We start from the raw sequence: 23,610 nt of genomic DNA, 5'->3' as shown, positions 1-23,610 counted from the left end.
TCATTTTAACTTTATCCCTTTGGGTAGTAAATATCTATCTACTGGTAGAGAAGAATTTCTCCTATCTTCAAGATGAGTAGGAATCAGAGTTAGAGAATTTGAGGAACCAAGAAAAAAAATCAAAGTTAAAATACAATTCATTCTACATATGAACTTCCCTTTACTATGCAGTTGTATTTTGGAAGTATCAAGGTGACCTTATTTTTAACAGATGACCTAAGTCTTGCAAAACAAAACAAAACAAAACAAAATGCCTTGTCCAGCAGTTAATATGAATTTGTTCAGAGCCTTCCCCATGCATAAAATCTGTAAGTGCTTCATTTGATGCTTTTATTTCTCTTTTAGAATGCTACTGAGTTCTGATAAAGTGATCACAAGTTTGGGCAAGAGAATTTGAACCTTTTGCACAAGAGAATTTGAACCTTATGCATGGAAAAGTGAATATGCATTTATACATTTTACAATGAAAACTGTTCAAGTAGGTTAAAGTTGAACTTCAAAGAAATCAAAATGAAATACAGCATGAGATAAACAATGGTTTTTAAAATTTGTACACATATCCTACATCTAGGTTTCAAATAAATCACATTAAGTTAGTTAAATTAGTTGTTATTTCATTTATTGTCATGCTAAGCTGCTTATAAAATATGCTATAAGTTTATCATTTGTCTTTTTATTGCTTCTTTTGGGAGAGCAGTTTCTAACCTATTGTTAAAATTTTTAGAATTCTCCAAAGAGGATGACCAGTAAAGCTAAAGATTTGGATTGTCCCTTGAGTAAAAACAAAACAGAAAAACTCCTTGTATAGTCGTTAAGTCTTGTATGATATAAAGCATTTACTTCTTTTCCTTGTTTTCACTTTTTCTCCCTGTCGCAAGCATTCTTTTAGTCAAAATCAACATGCAGTGAATTCTGGTTTCCTAACACCTAGGGTGCTTTCAGATATAAAATAAATGCTTTTAGTCTGAGCCAGTTAAACAGAAGCCTGGACACACTGTTGGGTGGGTAGGATTCCAAAGAGATGGAGAATAGGAGAACCCTGATATGAGAGAAAACAATTCTGCAGCTTCAGGAAAGCTGGGGGGTGGGGCTGGCTAGGGGCTGTTCTAGGAGCTCAGTGGTGGCAGGCGCTATAATGGAAGTGGCTCTGCCAAGAAGCCAGGTTGCATCTCACAGCAAGTAAGAAGAGCAATGGGTTGTGAGATCCGTATGCTTGGCTTTAGCTTTTTGGTCAGAAGAAGAAATGAGGTATCACAATGGCACACATCAAGGATGTCCATGATCCTGTTTTCTTTTCGCCTTGGATTAAACTGCACTGGGCCATCCTCAAGGTCAATGGGCTCTTTTGATACCCTGTTAGTCTAACCATGTTCTGAGCCTTGAATGTGGTCAAAAGCCACTGAAGAAATAGCACCAACATTCAACAGAATCCAGTTCTACCATGGAGACATAATGTAAGCTATTTATATTGTGTGACACAGATTTTGGGTGGAAATACTTGCTAATAAATAGCAAGCAACTTTTAAGACTATAATTTATATGTTCCTTTAATCCTTTTATACTCTGCATAGGTTAGGTTAGCTCTTTGAGCTATGTTTGGAAGAGGAAATATGTGATATGGATGTTGAATTACTATCAGTGATGGAGAATAGCAGTAACGGAAGTGATTCCCAAACAAAAGGCAATTAGGAGGACATATTTAATATCACTGTCATATCATGATAAGCAGAAAACCAATTTATCAGTCTACATTAGTATAATTTTTTAAGATATTTATTTATTTGAGAGAGAGCAAGAGAGCATGTGTGTGAGCCAAAGGGAGGTTCAGAAGGAGAGAAGTGAAAGAATCCCAGGAAGACTCTGCTGAGCACAGAGCCCAAGGCGGGTCTCGATTCCAGGACCCTGAGATCATGACCTGAGCTGAAATCAAGTCAGAGGCTTAACCAACTGAGTCACCCAGGTAGCCCTACATTAGCATAATTATTAACAAAATTAAAATCAGCTTTAAAGCCCGCTGATCTTTATAAAACCTACTGAAGGATTGGGGTCCCTGAGTGGCTCAGTTGGTTGAGCAAACTAGATTTCAACTCAGGTTTTGATCTCATGGTGGGTGGGGAGCTCTGCATTAGCGTCAGAGCCTGCTTAAGATTCTCTCTCTCCCTCTCCCTCACCTTATTCCCTTTCTTTCTCTCCCTTTCTAAAAACAGAAAAAAAAAAACAAAACCAAACAAACAAAAACTATTGAAGGATTAAAAACATATCAATACACAAAGTAGATGACTTTTTTTTTTAGGAGTTTATTTATTCATCTGAGAGAAAGCATGAGAGGGAGGAGGATCAGAAGGAGAAGCAGACTCTCTGCCGAGAAGGGAGCCTGATGTGGAACTCGATCCTAGGACTCCAGGATCATGACCTGAGCTGAAGGCAGTTGCTTAACCAACTGAGCCACCCAGGTACCCAAAGTAGATGGCTTTTATATTTAGAATTATATGACTTTTCTTAATTATGGCTCTTTCTCGTGGTATTGGAAATGCATTTTATGAATTTGTATGCACTCTAGGTTAGGTCTGTGAATAACAAGTGTCCTTTCTAAATATACTTTATAGACAAGTCAGTTCTCACTTTGCTTAAAAGAATCTCACGCTGGGATATATATCTTTGATCCATTAGAATAGGCATGGACACCAACTCCTTTTTAGATAATTTTATTTGTGGATCTGGCTTCTAGACTTTACCTTTTTGTCCTCGCCTCCACTTCAGACCTGGGTTGCTGACATTATATACTGGTCTATGAATTTGGATTTTATCCCCTTAAATAAGAACAATACCTCTGTTTAACTCCAGCTGAATAATTTGGGACAGCACTCAATAACCAATGGAGAAAGATTAATTTCCACCTGGCACTGCAGAGAGTTCTACTCTGTGGCAGAAAGTGTTGTTTTTGGAACAATGTTAGACACTCTCTACTATTTTACTCTGTCCTGACAGAAATTAATCGTGAAGGTCTTCTAGAGTCATTTATCAACAACCTTCTGAATTCACACTCTTACAAACCACGTATCCTCAGTTGAGGGAATATGTTGCCTGTGATTTTGCATCAAAATGTCAGTGGAAGGCAGATTCTGACCAGGGTAAGGTTTTCGGAGTAACTGATCTGGGTGACTTGGACTTTGGTTAGACTTCTTGAGGCCTCGTCCTGAAAGAGGCTGAGAGGGCCTTCAGCAAGGCTCTGAGTGATCCACAAGATATGTAAACACAGATGCACCAAGCAGAGGCAAGCAGCCCAGCAAAGAGCCTGGGCCAAAGTCAGAGCAATTAGCACATTGTGAAACAAAGTGCCTGGGCAGGCCTCAGAAAATAAGCAAACTGTTGTGTGCATGTGGTTTTAAAGAAAGCTTCAAAGTAGGCTTACAGTTTTATGACAGATCATGAAAATGGGAAGGATTCAATATGTTCTATTTATATCTTTTGCAAAAAAAAAAAAAAAGTAGTTATGATATGTACTACTTTTGTGTATCTATAATATAAAGGTGAAATGTCCATTTAAAAGTAGTGTGCTTTTTAGTTTCTATTAAGCATAGCCTAAGTCTTAGTATTTTTACCAAAAGCGTTTGTTAGAAGGGTATTTAAAAATGTGCCACACCAGTGCAGGATAGTAATAGGAGAAACTGGGGAGGGGTAATATATGAAAATTGTTTTCTTGTAAACCTAAAACTGTTCTAAAAAACCCAAAGTATATTAGTTTTTAAAATATATTTTTTTAAGAATTTATTCATTTATTTGAGAGAGAGTATGAGCAGGTGAGAGGGACAGAGGCAGAAGCAAGCCTCTCCACTGGGCAGAGAGCCTAAGGTGAGGCTTGATCCTGGGATTCTGGGATCATGACCTGAGTTGAAGGCACATGCTTAACTGACTGAGCCACTGAGGTGCTCCAATTTTTAATATATTTTTTAAAGGATATTAAAACCAATGCCATAATTCATGATGAGATAACTCTACTGTCATAAAGTCAAGAAGTTTAAAAGTGCATTTTATGTGTTTATAATGGAAACAAATGAAAATTACGTAACCTGTAGAAATGTGTGCTTAAGAAAATGGATGAGACTAAAGTATATATGAAATATATTTTTAAAAATAAGAACCTGCCCTCTCTGGGTTTTTGTGTAGAAAAAGGCAGACAGAATTAATATGTGTGTGTGTGTCTGTGTGTATGTATATTTATATAAATATAAATGCACATATATATATCTTCTCAGTGTAGTGAAGAAAGAGTTTTATAATAGTATTTTCAGCAATAGATAAACCTTTTTTTAAAAAGCCTTTAAAAATGACAAAGATATATGTATGAAAGTTGATTTTAAAAGTCCTCCTATTGAGTAATTTTAGTAAGTATTAATATATTCAAATTAGCCGTCACTGTGTGTTGGATATGTGCATTTTCCAAAGCCTATTCCTAGAAAGAGAGAGCGAAGAACACATTAACTGAAGTGTGATATTCTAGTGGAAACTATTAAAGGCATTTTTCAGTAGCGAGCTTTATTTCCAGCCATTTATCTTGTACCACTTCCTTTCTCTCAATGTGACTTCTGATTTTACTTTGTCTGAGAAATAACAGCAAGTTGAGTAGAAAGTCCTGAGGTTAAAAAAAAAAAAAAAGTTTGAAGTTTTGACAAAGAAAAATATTCTTTCTAATTCTGTCAAGTGATTTCCAGGATCAGAATTTATAGGGGCCCCAAGTTCCTGGCACTACGTGACATAACTGGCATTATTTGATCTTTCTAACCACAGCACCTCAAAGCTGAAACGAATCAGTCAGGTAGAATTCACATCTATTTTTTCCTTCAATGAAATTCATTGTATAGTAGCATATGTTTAAGGGAATGTGTGAGTTTTATTGCAGGTCAGAAAGGCTGCAGTTCTAATCTGTGATTCACAAAGAAAATAGCACACAAAGACCAGGGCAAGACGGCTGGGTTGGAGATTGGAAGGTTCCAGTGTGTAAACCATATTCCAGTCTGATATGTGTGCAACAATAGGGTCATAAATATGAAAACACTCCATGTGGATAGGAGACAGTCTCTGTTTTAGGGCTCTTAATGCTTTATTTAAAAGTTGTTGGTCAGGTTCTTGCAAGGCTAGAATGATTCTGAGTGTGGTGCTTTGTGAAGTGCATAAACCATTTGTGAACTCAAGGGGAATATTAAATATATTTCACTTGCCAAGAAGTTAATCAGTCAACCACAGATCCTTATTCATTGTGATTTATTGAACACCTGCCATATTAGAAGAGCCATAACAAGCCAGGTGGTGAACTGAAATGGCAACACTGCCCTCAAGGTGCTTATAATCAGAAGAAAATAAAGAAGATGGCAACTGAAACTTAACAAGGGCCTCCCAGTTTACACTATTTCACATACAAAGGGTGGCTGGAGTGCGATCATTACATACAAGACCATCATTATCAACAAGCAGATATATATAATGATCAGTTATTGGTATGTGTGTGCATGTGAGTGAGTAGGTTCACGTGCAGAAGGGGACATTTGTCCTTAGTCTGGAGTAGCTTTAGGGAAGACTTGAAGTTGCAACAGATTTCTGAAGAAATAGTAAGAAACAAAAAAGAGGCTTTGTAGTTATGGGACAGAATTCTGAGTGATGTGACTATTTGGAAAATAAATACCATGTCAAATTGTAGTAATCAAGTAATCAAGTAATTATCTGTTAGCTTCTCAATTCAAAGTATTAACTTGATTTTGAAACTAATTGGGAACAGTTAGTTAAAAGGTTTCGAGCATGGAGTGATATATATAAGAATTCACTTAAAGAAGACTCTTCTGTCTTCTATTTGTGGCAAATGACTAAGACACTAGAGGCAGTTTGGTCTCATGGTTTGAAGGTATGATCCTTCTAATTATATTGAAAGGTTCTGGACAGATCAGAAGAGATAGGGTTAGCTTTAAGTAATTACACCCACTCTGTGTGTGCCTGTTAACTCATTAAGACAATTAGATTTATAACAAAAGATGGTTATGAAGATTGATGAAATAATATAAAAACATATGGCGTGTGGTAGACACTCAAATGGCTTAGTTTAATCTGAATCTAAAATGCATGTCTTATTATAACAATTATAATAACAGTTTCATATATGGCCTCAAAAAGAAAGTTACTTTTTTTTTTTTTTAAATGCTCTGTGACATTTTCATTTTTGCCTTTTTTTTTTTTAAATTTATTTTTTATTTTCAGCATAACAGTATTCAAGAAAGTTACTTTTTTTGTAAATAGATATTTGGTTTTATAGTAAGGTTATCCAGAGAAAATTTACATTTAGCAGAAACTATATAGGACCATCTCACAGTCACAAGAGAAAAAAAAAAAGGTATACCTTATAATAGCATTCCATTTTTTGCCAATTTAGGATGAATCTATAGTAAATCTGTTTTTAAAGTGATCTTACTTCTGAGAAAATCTAGAGGGCTGTGACAATCATTTTGCACAAAGTATTCAGTGTTTCTTTTCAACCAGTAAAATGGCTATTTTAATGTAATTTCATTCATGTAATTTCATAATATAATGTAGTCTGATTTATCATTCCTTATCAAATAAAATCTCAAGAAAGTAGCAATCCTTTTCTAAAGTTGGGTATATAAAACAAAACAGAACCTGATGAGATTTTTTAAAAAACCTGAATTGAATGGTTCTAATGTGGAACTTGGTTTTAACTCACTTTAATTTTAATAGTTCTTTAAACTTAAGGATTTCAGTCTTTTGAATATGTATTTATGTTTGTGACATGTAAATAAACAAGGGAAGGTTTTCATTCTCTCAGAGTATGAACTTTTTTTTTTAAATTTGTTTTCAGCGTAACAGTATTCATTGTTTTTGCACCACACCCAGTGCTCCATGCAATCCGTGCCCTCTCTAATACACACACAAAACAGATAATCATATAAAAAAATGGGCAGAAGATATGAACAGACACTTCTCCAATGAAGACATACAAATGGCTATCAGACACATGAAAAAATGTTCATGTTTAGTTTGAATCTCCCATCAGGGAGATTCAAATTAAAACCACATTGAGGGACGCCTGGGTGGCTCGGTTGGTTAAGCAGCTGCCTTCAGCTCAGGTCATGATCCCAGCGTCCTGGGATCGAGTCCCACATTGGGCTCCTTGCTCCGCGGGGAGCCTGCTTCTCCCTCTGACTCTGCCTTCCACTCTGTCTGCCTGTGCTCGCTCTCGCTCGCTCTTTCTCTGACAAATAAATAAATAAAATCTTTAAAAAAAAAAAAAAAAAAAAAAATAAAACCACATTGAGATACCAACTTATACCAGTTAGAATGGCCAAAATTAGCAAGACAGGAAACAATATGTGTTGGAGAGGATGTGGAGAAAGGGGAGCCCTCTTACACTGTTGGTGGGAAAGCAAGTTGGTGCAGCCACTTTGGAGAACAGAGTATCAACTTTTAAGTTAGTCTGTTTTTGCTGTTCATCTTCTCTCCTTACTGATTCTGGGGGCTCTGGCAGGGTCAACCTCCCCTTCAGAACGGCTCCATTAAATGAGGTGGAAAGCAGCCTTCGCAGAACACACACTCATCAAACAGCTCACCCCTTTCTCTCCTTTCTCTGTTCTTACTTACAACCTCAGTCCAAGTACAGACTCAAGCCTAAAAGAACAAACAATACTGAAAACAATCATTTGTATTTACCCAGAACTCTGTAGTTTATAAATGCTTTCAAGCTTGTTAGGTTACTTGCTATGGAAAGAGCAACTATTACTGTCACAGTTAATACCAAAGATTATTTTGAAACTTAAGTGGTTCAGAAAATATCACAGATCACAAATTAATAAATGTTACGACCAGATTGAAACCCAGATGTCCCTACACTGAGGACAGGGTTCTCTGCTATTCTATACTGCTGTTGGCAACTGGGTGAGCTTTGAGAGAGAAAGAGAAGTAGACAAATGAAGGGCAAATTCATGCTAGCAAGTAAGGGTAGAGTGATAGGATAGGCTGATGCTAATTTTATGTGTCAAGATAGATGACAGTTTTTCAACACAAGTTGTTTTAAAAATGCAGGTACTGAAATAGAATTAGGAATAAAACCATATATATGCAAATATACATCAGGAGCTTGAAAAATACTGGAATTAATTTCTAAGTTCTTTTATAAGAGCTAGAATACTTGTATCAATTAATGGCCAGGTCCTAATGCTTTGTGTTTAGGGCATATTTTCTAACTGTACTTGGTTATTCATTGAATTAGTAATAAAGTCACATTTTTTCAGTTGTAAAGATGTAAGATGGACACAACAAAAAGTTTCTCTTCTGGGTCTGTCATCCGAAGCACACAGTTACCCTTCTGTATCAGCCAGGGTTCAACAAGAGAGGCAAACCAATAGGACATAGGAGATAGAAAGACAGACAGAAAGAAAATAGATAATCTCTATCTCAAACCTCTCACATATATATCCTATGTATGTATACATACATACATACATAGGATACATACATAGGATATATATGTGGATATATATGAATATATATATAGAATATGGATATATATATATATATATATATATATATATATATATGGATATATAGGATATATAGGTGTGCATAAAAAGATTTATCACAAGACATTTGCTTATCTGATTGTGGAGCCTGACTAAGCAAGCCCAAAATTTGTAGGGCAGCCAGTCAGGAAGAGAAGATCATAAGGAGGTTGAAACTCTGCAGACACAAGCAGAAGGTCTTCTCCACTGGTGGAGTTTCTTTTTTCTCTCAGAGAAATCTCAGCCTTGCTTATAGATTCAGTCTAGTCACAAAGATTACCCAATATAATCTAATTCAATGTTAACTGATTAGGAGCTTTCCTGAAATAAGTTTCTCTCATATCTTGCAATGTTCTTTTAGTATCATGTTTGGCTATACTATATTACTAATTTTTGCAGCAATATTCCTTGGTGAGATTGTAATTTTGTTTTACCTTTTTGCTCTCTTTCAGATTTTGTTATTTGTGTAATTTCTGCTTAACTTAATATAACTAGATGTGTCTTTTCTTTTATGTTTTATGAAAGTGTATATATCATCATTGGATTTTCTATGCCATAATTGTTCAGTAGAGTTTGACTGTCTTGGGTCTTTTTTCAGGGAATGGAGAAGGTAGATGTTTGGCAAGTTTTCTATTTCTTTTTTTTTTTTTTTAAAGATTTTATTTATTTATTTGACAGAGAGAAATCACAAGTAGATGGAGAGACAGGAAGAGAGAGAGAGAGAAGCAGGCTCTCCGCTGAGCAGAGAGCCCGATGCAGGACTCGATCCCAGGACTCTGAGATCATGACCCGAGCCGAAGGCAGCGGCTTAACCCACTGAGCCACCCAGGCGCCCCAAGTTTTCTATTTCTTTCAATGATTAAATCAGCCCACTCACAGGTTCTTTCCCTTTTGGAACAAATTTAGATAAATGATACATCCCTTTAAATGCATCTGTTTCATTCAAATATGGTTAAAAGCATGTTTCAAGATATACTTACTATCTCTGATGATTTGGAGAAATTTCTCTAGATTCTGTACTCCTCAGTTTCTTCATCTATAAAATAGAATCATATACTACCTTAGAAGATTACTCTCAGAATTAAGTGAGTTAATTAATATTGTTTGTGTTTTGTTTGGTCCTTGTCAATTTCAGAGTATTTTGGGGATGAAGAGGGAAATTTTGGCCTTTCTTCTCTATTTTCAAACCAGAAGTCTTCATCTGAGTCAAATTTTCTTTTAATAGAATTTTGGCAATATATTTGAAGATTTTTTAAATCTAAATTCAAGTTAGTTAATATATAGTGTAGTATTGGTTTCAGGAGTAGAATTTAGTGATTTATCACTCGCCTATAACACCCAGTGCTCATCCCAACAAGTGCCCTCCTTAATACCCATCACCCATTTATCCTTTCCCCCCACCCACCTCCTCTCCAGCAACCATCAGTTTCTTCTCTACAGTTAGGAATCTCTTATGGTTTCCCTCCCTCTTTGTTTTGTTTTGTTTTGTTTTTTAGATTTTATTTATTTATTTGACAGAGAGAGATCACAAGTAGGCAGAGAGAGAGGAGGAAGCAGGCTCCCCGATGCGGGGCTTGATCCCAGGACCCTGAGATCATGACCCGAGCCGAAGGCAGCGGCTTAACCCACTGAGCCACCCAGGCGCCCATCCCTCTCTGTTTTTATCTTATTTTATTTTTCCTTCCCTTCCCCTATGTTCATCTGTTTTGTGTCTTAAATTCTACATATGAGTGAAATCATAGGATATTTGTCTTTCTCTGACTGACTTATTTCCCTTAGCATAATTACTTTCTAGTTCCATCCACATTGTTGCATTTGGCAAGGTTTCATTCTTTTAGATTGTATATTTATGTATGCATGTGTGTATGTGTGTACACACACATACACACCCATATATATATACATATATATTTATACATATATATGTAGGTATATATATATATCACATCTTCTTTATCCATTCATCAGTTAATGGACATTTGGATTCTTTTTAGAATTTGAATTTGTCTATTGTTGATAGCACAGCTCTAAACATGGGGTGCATGTGCTGCTTCAAATCAGCATTTTTGTGTCCTTTGGATAAATACCTAGTAGTACAATTCCTGGGTCATAGGGTAGCTCTACTTTTAACTTTTTGAGGAACCTCCATACTGTTTTCCAGAGTGGCTGCACCAGTTTGCATTCCTGCCAACAATGCAAAAGTGCTTTTCCTTTTTCCACATCCTCGCTAACACCTGTTGTTTCCTGAGTTGTTAATTTTAGCCATTCTGACAAGTATGAGGTGGTATCTCACTGTGGTTTTGATTTGCATTTCCCCAATGATGACTGTTTGAGCATCTTTTCATGTGTCTGTTAACCATCTGTAGGTCTTCTTTGGGAAAATGTCTATTCATGTCTTCTACCCATTTCTTATATTCATTTTTGCTTTTATTTGCCTGGTCTTCAGAGTTGTGTATAGTAAGAGGCTGCTGCCGCTGAGGTGAAAGAGTTTGCTGCCTATGTTCTTCTCTAGGATTTTGATGGTTTCCTGTCTTATATTTAGGTCTTTCATCTGTTTTGAAATTATTTTTGTGTATGGTGTGAGAAAGTGGTCCAGTTTCATTGTTCTGCATGTCACTGTACTGTTTTCCCAACACCACTTGTTATAGAGACTTCTTTCCTGCTTTGTCAAAGATTAGTTGACCGTATGGTTGTGGGTCCATTTCTGGATTCCCTATTCTGTTCCGTTGATCCATGTGCCTGTTTTTGTGCTAGTACCATGCTGTCTTGATGATTTCAACTTTGTAATACAAATTGAAACCCAGAATTGTGATGCCACCTGCTTTGGTTTTCTTTTTCAACACTATTTTGGCTATTCAGGCCCTTTTCTTGTTCCATACAAATTTTGGAATTGTTTGTTCTAGATGCTGGTGTTATTTTGATAGGGATTGCTTTGAATGTGTCGATTGCTTTAGGTATTATAGACATTTTAATGATATTTGTTCATCCAATTCATGAGCATGGAATAGTTTTCCATTTCTTTATGCCTTGTTCAATTACTTTCATGAGTATTCTGTAGTTTTTTGAATATATGAGATCTAAACATACTGACTTTTTAAAAATAAATAAGTAATAAACATGCTGATTTTGATTTTGTCTTTAAAATGGCCCCAGTATGGACTCCTATTAAATACTTTATGATCATAAGTCCTATTTCTCCTGCCCTCACTCATTTTGCTCCAGCCACACTGGCTTCCTTCCTATTCCTCTCTTGGGCTAAGCTAATTTTAGACTCAGATCTTCTTTTGTATTTGTGTTCTCTACAGCTAGAATGCCTTTCCTCATGCCCACATGACTTGCTTCTTGCCTTCTTCAAGCCTCTGGCCATATATCACCCTCCCAGTGACCCTCTATTTAAAGAGCAACATTGCTCTCCCCAACCTCTATTACCACCTGCTTATTCTCCCTAGTTGCCATATTTTTCTTTATAGCTAAAATACTTTCTAAAATACTCCATCACCTTTTTTATTTTTTATTTTTTTGTCTATCACTTATTTTCCACCATTAAAATAAAACAAAAACCTCATGGGAGAAGGGCATTTTCCCCTATTTTATTTGCTCCTATATCCTTGATTTCTATTACAGTTCCTGGCATATGATAGAGGCTCCATAAAATGTTTGTCGACTGCATGAAAGTAATGTCTGTCCACTGAGTCAGTATCTGGTAATCACCACTATGGTCAGCAATGCAGATCAACTTTTAAATTATTATCATAATTTTGATTGAATACAGTAAGCTTTTCAAAAACAGGAAATATTTATTTGCATTACTTCGGTTGGAACTCTTTAATCTGTGAGTAAAAGACTGACCTAGCCAAAAGTGGGTTATGTCAGTAATCTATGTGTAAAGATATGCACATTGCTTAAGTCAGAATTCATATTATTTGAGTCAGGGATCCGCCTCTAGCTCTGCTTCCATTTTGTTGGTGTCAGTCAGGCTGAACAGTAGCTCTTAAGCCTGTATACTTTCAGGTTTTAAGTCTTTTTCTTGTCTTGACTTGTCTTTTGTGTGTGTGTGTGTGTATGCCGAAAAGCCGGGATCAAATCAGATTTTAAGTCTTGAGAGAAGGACCATGTCCATTTCTCCAGTAGCTTCAGCCTCACCCAATCACCAGTGTCCTGGGACTGAGACTAGTAAGCTTCTGATTATTCCATTCACCAACTGGTTTCTGTAGCCATATCCAGGAGTCTTCTGTTTGTCTAAGGACCCAGTAAGCTCATGCCCTACCCTTGAAGTCAGAAAGTAGTTGCCACATAGTTTGTGAGTAGAGAAGGAAGTGGTTAAAGACCAAAGAAATAGATCCTAAATATATATAAAGTACCTAGGTGTTCCATAAATACTGGTTGATCATGTTTCTCATAATCATTTTCTTTCCTTAATAATTACAACTTTTCAAATGCTTCATTTTTACCTAAGTACTGGAGACATATATGTAGAAAGTGATTTTTACCCTTTGAAATTACATTTTTAAATTTAATTTCATTATTCTTTAGGCTCTTCAGATAATTGTCCTTCCCCTGCTCCTTTTATAGGAGAAAGTGAGCTTCCGTCAAGGGATACTGTTGTGGCAAATCCATAGAGTTCTCTGGGACAGTTGAAAAACTGAAGATGTATTCTAGGTGGGCATCTTGCCTGTTTTTGTCCCTCCCTGGAGATATTTGCTACCTATGTTTTAAGCATAATCAAAATTAAAGTTAGGCTTCCCAAGATGTTCATCTACCAGAAGCACTAAAACATTACTAAAGTCCTTAAACCATATCAGAAATCTAAAATGATTTTTAAAACAGTGGTAGGGATCTTAGAGGCCACTTAATAGTATGGTGGTGGCATATAACATTTCTCCATTTGGCTGCAGTACACAGAAGTTGTGGTAACATTTTTGCTGATTTTATATGGTAAACCAACATGTGGGTCAATAAGTGGATTTTTGTAATTTTCTTACACATTTGCATAATAATAAAACAATGTATATTTATTTGAAGTATTGTGTGTTGTTAAAGGAAAACTTTAAAATGTAGCTCAGAGTTGGAAGTGAAACTTCAGCCTAATGGAAAGATTTGAGTGTAATGATCAGCTACTGTAAATGATGTGTAATAAACTACCCCAACCATAGTGGCTAGCAACAATAAGCATTTTTTCCTATATTTGTTGGTCTGCTGGTTGATGTTCAATGAGTATACAAGGGACTTCATCTGGGTGTGGCTCTAAGGTGAGGATTTAGGTCTGTGCAGTATGTACCCATTCTGGGACCCCACTGAAGGGCCATTGATTAATAGAACTATGATAAATGCTGCACAGGAGAGCAAGTGCATGATGTGTCCTTGAGTCTTAGTCTGGAAATTTGAGTTATTTTCTTCCGTATCTAATTTACTGAAGCAAGTCGCATAATCAACCCAATGACTATGGTATGAGGAAATATCCTTTACCTTTCATGGAGGAAATGGAGAGTCTCAGGGCTAAGGATGTGGATGTATAATTCTGACTTAGGGGTTGGTGAAGAATTGGAAGCAAAGATTCAATCATCTATGTTGAGTAACAAAGTATATATGCCAAACTATTTCTAAAGTGAGGTTAGGAGCTACAGGGTGATTTTTTTTTTGCTGAGCTGGGGTTAGAGATTAGGTCCCATATTTGTTCTCTTTCTTCTGATGTGTGTGTGTGTGTGTGTGTGTGTGTGTGTGTGTGTGTGTGTGTGTCTGTAAATGTGTTTTATACACACATAACGACTGGCAAGTCCTAAGATCTGCAGGGTGAGTGGGCAAGCTGGAGAGCCGGGAGACTTGATGTAGCTCTAATCTGAAGGCTGGCAGGCATGATACCCAGGAGGAACAGAAATTTTAGGTCAAGTCTGAAGGAAGAAAAAAAGTTAGTGTCCCAGTTTGAAGGACATCAGGCAGGAAGAATTATTTCTTACACAGAGAGGGTCAGCTTTTTTATTCTATTGAGGCCTTGGTTGGATGAATGTCACTCATAGAAGGGAGGACAATCTGCATCACTCAGTCTACCAATTTAAATATTAATCTCATCCAAAAACTTTTTCTCAGAAACACCCAAAATAATGTTGGACCAAATATGTGGGCACTCTGTGACCCAGTCAAACTAACATATTAAAATTAACTATCACGAGCCCTGGTTTTGTTTGTTTTTGTCCTGACTTTTTATGACAAGAAAAAAAGAAGCTGAGTGAATGCTCCTTTTCTATCTTTTTCTTACTGAAATCCCAACCTCTTTTCTAAATAAATAGTGAGGCAGCCAAACTTTGAAGACTATAGGTTTAAAGGGATGCCAAATTATTAGCTTGTCTTGGTTGCCCATGGATCTTGGTCTGGCCCTGTTCCTAAGGTTTGTGCATGTGGCCCTTGGAAACTCAAGAGAGTAAAAGTTCCCTTTCCTTCAAGAGAGAACCACACTCTGGGAATCTGAAGTCTTTGTTCACATGACCTCATTGTGGAACTCAGCATTAAAACAGTGGGTAAGAATCTCTGAGGCTACTTAATGGTATGGTGGTACATGAAGTTTCTCCATTTGGCTGTGGTATGTAGAATTTGTGGTGACATTTTTGCTGATTTTATATGGTAAACCAACATGTGAGTCAATAAGTGGATTTTTATAATTCGTTTATCCATTTGCATAATAATAGGAGTGTCTGAAGGACAGGTTGAAGAAACCACATCCTGCCTTTGGAAAAACAAAGTATCTGAGGTAGATTGTTGCCAGTTGAAATATCATCTTTAGAGTATATTAAACGTGGAATAGTTTGGAACCTGAATGTATAAAATGTCAAAAAAAGGTTTCAGTATTTGTCCAAAGGAAAATGATCTAAATTTTGTGAACTCTTAAGACTGCACAGTCAGTTTTTATGATTGCCTTTAAGGAGAGGAGTAATGTATGGGATTCTATTGCAAGATTCAAAAGAAAGTGCCTGAAGAACATACTGTTTGGCATGGTAAAAGAGTAAAGGGTGAGTATATAAAAATGAGATGAAAAGGCAACCTCTGGCTTTATCATTGAGGGCCTTGTTTGTGAAATTAGGGAATGTGAACTGCCTTTTATGGGTGTTCCAGACCCATGAAGATGTTTAAGCAAGTGAGTGACAGAACTGTTGTTTCTGGACAGTTTGCCCTGGTGTTAGTAAGATCTGATCAGAATTTTTTAAAGATCTAAAGATTGAAAAGATTCTGGGGGCACCCTTTATGTAATTTAAACTAATACATAAAGCATATCCTGAAATTAAAATAATGCCTAAAGCTTAAATATCATAATTATAACTTTTTTCCAGAGATTCTACTTTCAAAAAATCTGGTTACATTCACTGAACATAAGCTTTTCTCATATTTTATATTGTGTTTTCTTTACTGACAACCTAAGAATATGATTTTATCACCCACTGGGTGATCTGGCATTCCATGAGAATTTTAATAAAGGCAGTAGCAATGGGGATGGACAGCATGGATAGCAGAAAATTTTAGAAGACAGACTGGAAAGAATTTGGTAGTCGACTGGTAGAGGAGAAAGTCGGGGATTTGGATGTTTCCAGCTTACAACCATGAGTAGATTAAAATTAAAGTGCATAGAAAAAAAGCAATGATAGGGACGCCTGGGTGGCTCAGTTGGTTAAGCAGCTGCCTTCGGCTCAGGTCATGATCCCAGCGTCCTGGGATCGAGTCCCACATCGGGCTCCTTGCTCCGCAGGGAGCCTGCTTCTCCCTCTGACTCTTCCTTCCACTCTGTCTGCCTGTGCTCGCTCTCACTCACTCTCTCTCTGACAAATAAATAAATAAAATCTTAAAAAAAAAAAAAGAAAAGAAAAAAAGCAATGATAATTGGAATGGTAATAGAAACATATGGTCAATCTAAAATGTAGATTAATTCTTACTGCATCACATCAAATTGGTTTGAAAGTAAGTTTCCTGGTCGTAGGAGAATTTTTTTTCTAAATTTATATAGACTAAAGTTGTATTCTTGAAAGAGGTGATTTAAATAACTTCTAGAACCAAACAGATATTTAGAATAAAAATTTTACCTTGATATTATCTAGGAGACTTCTTGATAACAGACATTGTCTACTTATTTGGAGAAAGGCTGCTATTCATTACTAAATTGCAAGCTTCATAATTTTAGCTAATCATATATTGTTGATCATGCCTGTGAATGCCTTGAATTTCTTCAGCCCATGCCAATGATGAATGTGGGTAGGGGATTTGAAAAAAATAATAAAGAAACAAATAGTTTCAGGGTCCTACTTAAGAACTCATTGCTGCTCTAGAATTCTGAAATCCCCTTTATTTACTCAACAAATGTTCCTTTGACACAAGCAAGCCTACAAAATCTGTATGTAGTCCTGTTCTCTGCTATGTTATGTGAAAGCATGTAATCCATTCTTTATGTACTCATGTGCCTTTGACCTGAAATTGTATTGGAAAAACGTAGAATTAAATGAAAATACTGGTGAAGTAAATTTCTTTTACCTTATTGCTAAACATGGTACCCTTTGGAATGTTGTCAGTGACTAGTAACAGAAGTGAAAGAAGATATTCAGACTAATTCAAGATATGAATTCTCACAAAGGAATATGGCCTTTTCCATCCTTTTTCTCATCAGTTTTCCCCCTCCTCTTTTTCCTCTTGGGTATCAAATGCAAAAATAAAAAAGGCAAATGAAGTTTACTTCTCAGGTTCTTATACTTGGTTCTGGCTGTGTCCTGAAATTAGTCCTTTCTCCCTCCCCCCGCCTCTGGGAAAACATCAGCATGAAGATGGTGACCCTGTGCACTTGTTTTAGATGAGGGTAAACAGAAAACGATATTACTTGCCTGAATGGAGTAGACTATCCCATGGAGGAGAATAATAGCTGTCTTCTAGTTTCTGTTTTTCTAAAAAGACCAGTGAGAACTTGAAAGGAGAAAGACCTGGAGAGGGGGTGAAAGATGATTACCTTAAGGATTAGAGCTGTTACCCTGGTGAAGTCTGCAAATACTGTTTCTAAGTGATGGGTTCAATGTCTCTCAAGTAAAATGAATTTCAACTAAGGGATTAGCAGTAAATCTTTACAGGAAAATATCTCTCAGTTAGTTATCCATTATGATAGCGTGATTTCAGTAAAAATGGGTATTGTTTCACTCATTAACCAGGCTGTCATATAAATATTATTTTAAAAGATCAGAAGAAATATACTATTTTCTGGAAGAGTTCAAATTGCCGAAACTTTATCTCAAGTTTGACTATTTTAAAATAAATTCAACAATAATGACTTTTTTCAAAATGAAACATGGCATTGATCTGCCCTTCTTAGTGACTTTACAAATTGAAATACTTCAAGTATTTTATGAAAAGTATAGTAGATACAGGTTTCATAGATGCCTTTTAATTTGCTATATACTCTTGTTGGCATTTTTTATTTTTAAGAAGTAATCAAAAACACATTGTAAGCTCAAGGAACAGCATATATGCTTAAGGTTAACACGGTAATGGCTCTGACCTTTAACCCTGATGCAACTGTTCTATGCTAACAGCTCTTTGTGAAAGGACACCAAATACTGAAGAAATTGGAAAGGTTAACAAAGTTAGCGGACAAAATAAACTTGATACTGAGAATGAACTTTCACATGTAGCAAAAAAATAAACACTATTCTCTTAAGCTGATCATCAAAGGATGTTTAAGATGCCTATATAGGCTTCTTAGTGCTAAGTTCATACTCTCTTTTGAGAATTGTTTATACAGAGGGTTACCAAATTCATAGTGAGTCAATTATTGTAAATTCATAAGAAATAATATGTAAGGATTATTTTAAAACAATTGAAGTCCCAGCACCACTGGGGTGGCAATCATATTTAGGAACTTGCTATTTTTTTCAAGTCATTTTCATGACATCCAAGTATAAGAGGCATTCCTAACTTCCTTATGTGCACTCGAGTGAATTATTCCCCAATGTAATTTATAGAATTTGGGTCCAAAATATAACCTGAATTCTTGGCTGCAACAAGGTAATATAAAGCCTGACTTCTGTTACTGACACATTGTAGAAGTTCACAGCTCAGGCTGACTCTACAATGGGAATTACATATCAGATTACTTTTGTAGAAATGGAAAAGAGCAAAGTTACTGCAAAACTGTGTGTGATCACGAAGAATATGGTGTGGAAAGGTCATTTAAAGAACACTAAAAAGGTAGGTGTGTTTTTTACAGGTTACTGCTTATCTTCTAAACTGTTTTATTAGCATTTCCTAAAAGCTACATAACATCCTAAAGAAGTAAGGATGGTCTCTCTCTCTTGGGCAAGAGAGAAAATACCCCTTAAAGGAGATATCCCAGACTAAAACTCACCAAAGCACTCTAAATGTTATTTTCAGTGATGAGAAATACAGGTTAGGACCTTTTTTATTTCTCATTGTATCAAGAAAATAATGTTTACATGAAAAGAAAAGCAAATGACAGACGAGAATGGTCATATCTGGTTTTGCATTTAAAAGTCCAATCCTTAATGGCTTAAAAAAAATAAAACTTCAGGTGGTCTTATTTTTTAACTTAACAAAGTTCCACTTGTTATATAAGTCATCTTACTAATTTATTGTTGGGCTTTGAAAAAGCTTCCCCATTTTGCCGGTCTTCCAAAGTATTGGTTGATGTGGCTAGCAGTCTTTCAGAAAACAGCAGGATTAACAGGGTATTTGCACACCTGCAAAGCTCATTTAATGACTAAAATTGCAAATGCTGTACAAGTAAAACAAAAAAAAAATGTATTTTTTAAGTTATTTAGTGACCACAGCTATATAATACTATTCCGACAACCAAGAATGTATGTCTATATATTATGCATTTCAAAACGTAGTTTTGATTGATTATTTTTCCATGTCGAATATTTTGATTTGCTGGAAAAGATGATTAAAAAAAAAACCTGAACAGAAAAAGACAACTTTATAAGAAAATGAACAGCAAAAGCAAGAAAGTTATCTTGAGAATCTTAAAGTCAGCAGATTAGAGAAAGAACATGTACATCAAGATGGGGAGCATGGTTGCTTTTTGCTCTAAGGACTTGTATTTAGATGCCTTGCCATGCGTATCTAAGCTAACCATATAAACTTCCCTGGGAAGTGCTCTCTGGATGATTCACCCATCTTTCAGACATGTAATTTTTAGACTTTTCTTTATTGATCATTTGATTGTTTTTGATCAATAGATTTCCATTTTGATGATTGCTAGGTTTCTTGAAAATTCTCTCATTTCTCATAAGATCATTTAAACTGAGGGCTATGTTGTCACCTGAGCTTGGCTTTCCAAGGAGGTAATTTCTGGAGGCCTAATTGAGGTAGGGAAGGGTTAGGTATTAAGGACTGAAATTGCAGCCAGAGCATTTGATATCATGTAGGAATTCTATGTACTCCCCACTTCTGAGGCCCATGGCACACATATGTACTGAACTAAAGATCTTAAGTACAACCTAAAATCTTCCTTAACTCTCAGCTCCAGGCAGCCACCATTAATCTCTTAAATTGGCTCAAACAGTGAAATCTATTTGCCATCCTGCATGAGATTCATATTCTAAGCTTTAATATTTACTCTTCCTCTCTTTCATGGAGATGATAACATCACTTTCTTTCTGCTACCTTGGTGTGAGAACTAGTCCTAGAGAAGGGTTATATGAAGACATAGTGCAACGTTTCCTTCTAAAACTGTAGGACTACCCATGTTAAACCCATTTAGATTGAAAGAGACTTAATCAAAATTTCTCTAACAGATTATCATCTATTTACTTCTAAATCATTATTATTCATTCTGTGTTCACTGTAGCAAAAAATGAGTTAATCTGAAATGGAATTCTTTAAGACATTGGGTTTTGTTTGTGAAAATGATTAGTTTATACTACTGATATAATTTTACTATGAGTGTAGGAATAAGAAGTAGATGAGATTTCATATAAATAGAAGAGTTTGATGCTATTGACTTAAGGAGAAAAATGATCCTCAGAGGGCTCCCAATCACAGCTTGCTAGAATCAGCATCTAATGAATTAATGTCCTGCTTACATTTTTCAAACTGTAAACACTTTGCTACTTAAATTTTCAGCAAAATTTGAGAATCAGTTTGCAACTCGGAAACTTTGGGCTTTGCAAATTTTGAATATAAGTGAATGGGTACTAAGTTATACATGAGGCTGGAAATACATGGAGATTCTTGTGTGTGGGTATGAAAGCACATCTGCAAATTGTAGTTAGATTCCGCCTCAGTCTGTGTTTTCCCCAGTGTGACTCACTCAGTCATCACCCGGTTTGCGTTATTACTGACTCCTAACTATGTGAAACACTCAAACAGTTGGGATTCCTTTTGGAACACATACAAACAACCCAAATCTTCCAATTCAGATTATGTGGTTGTTCCCAAGACTGTTTTGAAGACAGGGAGGAAAAACCTGAAGGCTGCCTGTGGTTATGGGGTGTGGTATTGTGGGGTTGGTGGTACAGTTCTAGGGTGTTAGTTAATACAGGAAGGTACTCAAGTTACATCCAGTAGAATGTACCAAACTTGGAAAATCTCTCTTCTACTTCTCTCTCTCTTTCTCTCTCTCCCTCTGTTCCTCCCTCCCTCCCTAACACCCTCCCCTCCACCTCACCTCACCCCACCCTTTCTCTCTCTTTCCGTAGCAATTGGTAACTAACCTTCCTGACAGTGTAACCTGAGGCAGATTACTTGGGTCAAGTTTCTCAGCAGTTCTTTTGTCCTTACAATTAAACCCACATCAAGTCTAAGTAAAAGCTCATTCTGACGATCAATATTTATTTTATTTAGTTCTGTATAAGCTGCAGTGCCTGCTCATTTCTTCTTACCAAAACTCTTGAACTCCTTAAATCCAGTCACCACAAAATTGCTGTGGATGGAAGCCTTTCATTATCCTCCCTTTGTTTTCTAATTTTTTTGGATTTTTAAAATTTGAAAATAATTCCAAGTCACCACTTTAAAGTGTACAGTTCAGTGGTTTTTAAGGTATTTACAGAGTTGTCCAGCCATCACCACTATCTAACTCCAGTACAGGTTCATCACCCCAGAAAGAAGTCCTGTGACCGTTAGCAGTTTCTCCCCATTCTCCCCTCTTCCTAGCCTCTGGCAACCATTAATCTACTTTCTGTCGCTATAGATTTGCCTAGACTGAATACTTCACACAAATGGAATCATAAAATAGGTGGCCTTTTGTGATCGGCTTCTTTCACTAGGCATAATATTTTCAGCATTCATCCATGGCCAACTAATATTCCATTGTATGGATATGATACATTTTATTTATCCATTTGTCATTTGCTGGACATTTCATGGGGAAATATTTTTCCTTTTCTCTATTTCTCTGCTAATTTTTCTCTTTTTTGTTTCATGTTATTTGTTTTTGTTCTCCTTATGATATTTGTTATAAGTTATTTAATTTCACACATTGAAAATCCTTCTAGTAACTTCTAAAGTTTCTCAAAGTTCAATGTGTACATAAAACATAGAGGGCTCCTTTTACTTTTTTGGGGAAATTTTGTTTATTTACTTTAAAGAGGAAGAATGAAAGCAGGAGTAGGAGCAGAGGGAGAGGGAGAGAGAGAATCTCAAGCAGATTCCACACTGAGCATGGAGCCTGACAAGGGGCTTGATCTCATGATCATAACCTGAGATCATAACCTGAGCTGAAATCAAGAGTCCCACACTTAACTGACTGAGCCACCCAGGTGCCCTAGGGCTTCTTAAAAAATACTCTGATTCAGTAGTTCAAGGAGTAAGCCCATGATTCTGCATTTAACAAGTTCCCATGTGATACTGATGCTGATCTGTAAAAAACACTTGATTCTGACTGTATGTTCCACCGAAAGAGAATATTCTAAATAGACTAGTTCATACCAGGCACCTTTGTAGATGCTTTCACAAATTTTATATTTATCTAAATATTTCATTAACAGCTATTTAATACATGCCCAACTGCCTTCACATAGTATTTAAACAGGGTGTAGTTTTAAACAGAGCTTGGCAACTTAAGACCTGTGATTTTTGCCTGCCACCTGTTTTTTAAAATAAAATTTTATTAGAACCTAGCCATACGCATTCATTTGTATGTTGTCTATGGCTGCTTTAGATGACAACAACAGAGTTGAATAACTTTTTTACGGAAACCATAAGGCTTGCTAATTGTGACAAAGACCCCATGGTTTACAAAGCCTGACATAACTACTATCTAGCCCTTTACAGAGAAAAATTGCCAACCCCTGCTTTAAAGACTTCCTATGTTATGAAACAATTTGAATCAATTTACTAAGCACAAATCTATGTGTAGACTAAAGAACTTAGGGTATAGAACAGCAATAATCACTAAGAACATTTAATCAAGATAAGATTGATGTTCAACAAGAACATCCATGCATGGACCACTTTTTAATGAGGGCACAACCAAAGAATAAAAATACAGTCAATATTTTCAACTACTTGAACATTGTGTTTAACTTAACAATCTGTTAATTCTAGGTATGCACCCAAGCAACTGAGTACGGCTGGAAAAAAAAAAAAAAAAAGCAATTGTCACACAACAATTTTATGATCACTAAACTCAACTAGATCCTTAATGAATCATGGGAATTAATTCTCTAATTCATTTGTATTTCTACACTCCTGGATGACTGTCCATGTCTTTTCATCAAAACTCTCAGCACCTCATATTCCATTCTCAGTCTTAAGTGAGGACTGCTTATTGTCTACTAAAAAAATAAAATCTATCAGAAGAGAACTTGTTTTGTTCTTGTCATATGTTCTCTCTTACCTCACCTTAGCCTCCAAACTCTGGTTTTGTTTTTGTTACACTGGATGAATTGTTTGTCCTTTTCACAAAGACCAGTCTCTTCACTTGTGCACACCACATCCTTACCTTTATCGCCTACTTCACATCATGGCAGCACTTTTTTCTTGCTCCTGCATTGTCAAGTTTGGCCACTGTACCTGATTTTCCCCCTCATTACTTAAACATGTTCTTATTTCTTTCATCTTTAAATAAAAGACT

The 23,610-nt window shown here is 36.1% G+C and overlaps 2 long non-coding RNA genes across 3 annotated transcripts in view; one reads left to right on the top strand and one right to left on the bottom strand.

Annotated features, from left to right (window-relative positions):
- The window catches only part of LOC309845628, a 40,272-nt gene that overhangs the window by 10,354 nt on the left and 6,308 nt on the right, over window positions 1-23,610 (top strand). For both annotated transcript variants that reach the window (XR_014301389.1, XR_014301390.1), the window contains exon 3: window positions 18,679-18,764. This is a non-coding gene — a long non-coding RNA (uncharacterized lncRNA). The remainder of the gene's footprint in view (window positions 1-18,678; window positions 18,765-23,610) is intronic.
- LOC309845630 overlaps window positions 17,417-23,610 on the bottom strand; it is a 44,313-nt gene continuing 38,119 nt past the window's right edge. Inside the window, exon 3 of the long non-coding RNA XR_014301392.1 lies at window positions 17,417-17,506. This is a non-coding gene — a long non-coding RNA (uncharacterized lncRNA). The remainder of the gene's footprint in view (window positions 17,507-23,610) is intronic.

Source organism: Mustela nivalis (genome assembly GCF_964662115.1).
Source record: "Mustela nivalis genome assembly, chromosome: 12".
Taxonomy (NCBI): domain Eukaryota; kingdom Metazoa; phylum Chordata; class Mammalia; order Carnivora; family Mustelidae; genus Mustela; species Mustela nivalis.
Note: the sequence above shows the minus strand (reverse complement) of the source record. Positions and strands in the feature narration are given on the sequence as shown.